This window comes from Phoenix dactylifera, unplaced genomic scaffold (assembly GCF_009389715.1).
Source record: "Phoenix dactylifera cultivar Barhee BC4 unplaced genomic scaffold, palm_55x_up_171113_PBpolish2nd_filt_p 000942F, whole genome shotgun sequence".
Taxonomy (NCBI): domain Eukaryota; kingdom Viridiplantae; phylum Streptophyta; class Magnoliopsida; order Arecales; family Arecaceae; genus Phoenix; species Phoenix dactylifera.
Genome location: NW_024068301.1, coordinates 122052 through 125356, shown reverse-complemented (window position 1 = coordinate 125356; position 3305 = coordinate 122052). Strand labels below are relative to the sequence as shown.

Genomic DNA, 3305 nt, shown 5'->3' with positions numbered 1-3305 from the left:
ACCATGATTTTTCAGAAAGGCAGGAAGATGGGAAATCAAAAAGAGCCAATCAGGAACTCATTCAAGAAGAACAAGGTCTCGTGCCGATACAAGACCTTCATAATTTGTACAAGATCAAAGGTGAGAGTAAGATGAGAGTGTGGGGTATAGACTCATTCTTTTAGAAGAAATTATACCCTTCCATGTCATTGGTGCACCATAGGAACAAATTATGAGCGGGGCAGCAATCTGAGACGAGCGTACGGTAGATAATATGAGATGGTTTTGGCATGGTGCACTGCCGCATCATACATGTGGTGTAGAAGATAATATCTCTTCATTTAGGGTTGCTAGCACTAATTTTTTTTTTTTTTACTATCATTCTTATAGCAGGATCCTGTGAAGGTTTTGAAGCTTTGCTTCCAAATTTATTCTTGATAATATTACAGTAAAGTAACTTTCCTGACACTTGCAATAAATCAACAATTTTTCATTTGATACACCAATCTAAACACACCCAGGCCCAATCTGAACACTTATGCCAATGGGTCAGGTACGGAACAAAAGATAAATCCATCAAATTTGTAGATCTAGGCCTAGATTTTTTTTAAAGTTTAGCTAATCCGACCCCATCCAAGCTCAGTTTATTTCGAACCTGGACTGATCCAACATGGACTCAATCTCTACCCAACCAAATCCTACTCTTTCTGACCCAATCCAATTGCCAACCTCTTAATCGGTCAAGTTTGGGTTTGGCAATACTGATACCCAATCCATAAAATATTTAAGTTTTTGGACAGGCTAATCCAAACTTCAATATCTTGTTTCTTAATAATTAACGATAGAAATAAGATTTCAATTGGAGTTAATGAACTTTGATGCATTTGTGGATGATCGCGTGGCCTAATGGATAAGGCGCTCGCCTCCGGAGCGGGAGATTGTGGGTTCGAGTCCCATCGCGATCGACTGCATTTTTTTAACTCCATGTCCTCCTGCACTTACCTGATTACCTCCAAGCCCTCTTTCTTTTCAAAGTTCTACAATGGCAACTTCATGCTGACGAAACAAGAATTTGATTTTTTTTTGTCCAAATTTTTGCTTTATTTGTCTTCTAGGATCCAACAAGCCACCTTCTGTGAAAAACTAATATTGTTTTTCTTATCCCCAAAGTTCTAGGAATCAGGCTTCATACTCACAACACAAGAATTTGAATTTCTTTCTCAATTATTTTTGCTTTTTTTGTCCTCAGAGAACTAAGAAGCCACCTTCTTGGTGGCAGACAAAAAACGAATCCATTTTTAGATTTTAGTTTTTTTTACGGTTTTTTGTTCTGTCACACTTACTAATTGTCCTTTTTTTATTTTAATTTTAATCATAATAAGAATCACAGCCGTTCCCAGTGTAGTTGCTTAGCTCACCTCAACAATTGTTTAGACTTTGTTACTTTGATCTAGGGCTGTTAATGAGCCGAGCTGCTCGGGCTCGGCTCGATAAAAGCCCGGCTCGGGCTCGGCTCGTTAGTCAAATGAGCCCGAGCCCGAGCCCAATATGAGGCTCGTTTACATCCGAGCCCGAGCAGCTCACGAGCCCAAACGAGCTCTAGTCTCCCACTGAAAAATCTTATTTCAGCACTATAATTCATAAAAATCTGACCATATAGAGAAAAATAGCCTGTTATCGAGCCCGAGCCCGAGCTCGAGCCCGATTACGAGCCCGAGCTTGGGCTCGTTCTGGAGCTCGTAATTGAAACGAGCTTTACGAGCTCAAGCCCGAGCCTTTGCTTTGCCAAGCAAGCCCGAGCTCGAGCCCAATATAGAGCTCGTTACCGAGCCCGAGCCCGAGCTTCTATGAAACGAGCCGAGCCGAGCTCTCCCAGGCTCGGGCTCGGCTCGGCTCGTTAACAGCCCTACCTTGATCTCCATCCTCTCTTGGATTTTATTTGGAGGGCCAAACATTGACTTGTGTTTCAAGTTATATTAATTTCTAAAACCATACAAAACTTTTGATACACATTAAAAGACTCGACTCTCGAATCTAGTACTTGAAGATTCTTTATGCCCAATATTTTCTTTAATCTTCTAAATACATCATGCTTCAATAACCTGGTGAAGATATCTACTACTTGGTCTTGACATTTATCATGCACCAATTCCACTCTTTTCTCTGTTCACATGCTCTTGGTTAAAATGATAATAGGTGTCTGTATGCTTGCTTCTCTCATGAAACATCTGATTCTTAGCCAAAGTAATTGCCAATTAGTTATCCATAAAATTTTTCATGGCACTTTCTTGAGGAAACCCCAAGTACAACAAATTTCTCAACAAAATAACATAAAAAAACATAGAATTTGCCATTGATGAGAGCACAAAAGTGCGACCTACATGTTACTAAAATTAGTGTTATTGTTAACCGATAATAATAAATTCACTAGATTAATATTATATTTGAATTTAACATAGATTAGTATAAATTATAGATAAAATGCACATTGACTACAAATTTGACTTCAAATCGGGTCCGAGTCGGGTTCGGGTCCGAATCGGATCCATTTCTTTTGAGCCTTTGGAAAATAATTCCGGGCAAATCTAAATTTGCCATAAGGTGCTGGGTGACCCATGACTTGAAAGAATTGCACTTGACCTCCAGCCAGAATAGATGACCCATCCGTCTACAAGCAAAATTTCATATCATACTATATGACTAATCGGATGGAACTTGATGTCTCCCATATCCTCCCAGCCGTCCGCACGCATCACAAAGCTCCCGGCTCCTCCCTCCTTCCGCGTTCAAGATCCACCGCATCCGTGACACGCCTCTGCACCCACGGATCCATCTCATCCCGTGATCCCGTTCTTCTCGCGATCAGCCCAGAAGCAACCTTCCAGCATGCCAGCCCAGCTGCAAGGCGTCTCCAAATCCTCCACGCCATCAACGCGTTCACAGCCAGCCGTCCGTCCTCAGCGGAATCACAGCACAAAGCATCCAGATCAGCCTCTCCCGTGATCTAAGCCGGATTCCCAGCAAGCCCGTGATCCTTCCTTCCGCATCAGGCCGCCATCTTCAAGCATCCCTCGGCACCCTCCTGCGATCCCACGGAAATCAGCAACGATTCCGTAGCCAGCCCATCCTCCCAGCGGCATCGCGTGGCTGAAGAAGGAAGTCCACGTCCCCAAACCGTGATCGGCTCCTCCCAGCAATCACGGAAGATCCCAGCATCCGAAGAAGGAAGCCCCAGCCAAGATTGCTCCTCCTCCGCCTCGCAGCCGTCCATCTCACCGCATCCAGCTCCTCCCAGCAGCCGTCCACGAAGCTTCCGCCCGTGATCA

General features: G+C 43.4%; 1 non-coding gene across 1 annotated transcript; it reads left to right on the top strand.

Moving 5' to 3' along the window:
* The first annotated feature begins 871 nt into the window (after positions 1–871).
* TRNAR-CCG lies at positions 872–944 on the top strand. Its single transcript has one exon. It is a non-coding gene; the product is annotated as a tRNA-Arg (tRNA).
* The last annotated feature ends 2361 nt before the right edge of the window (positions 945–3305 follow it).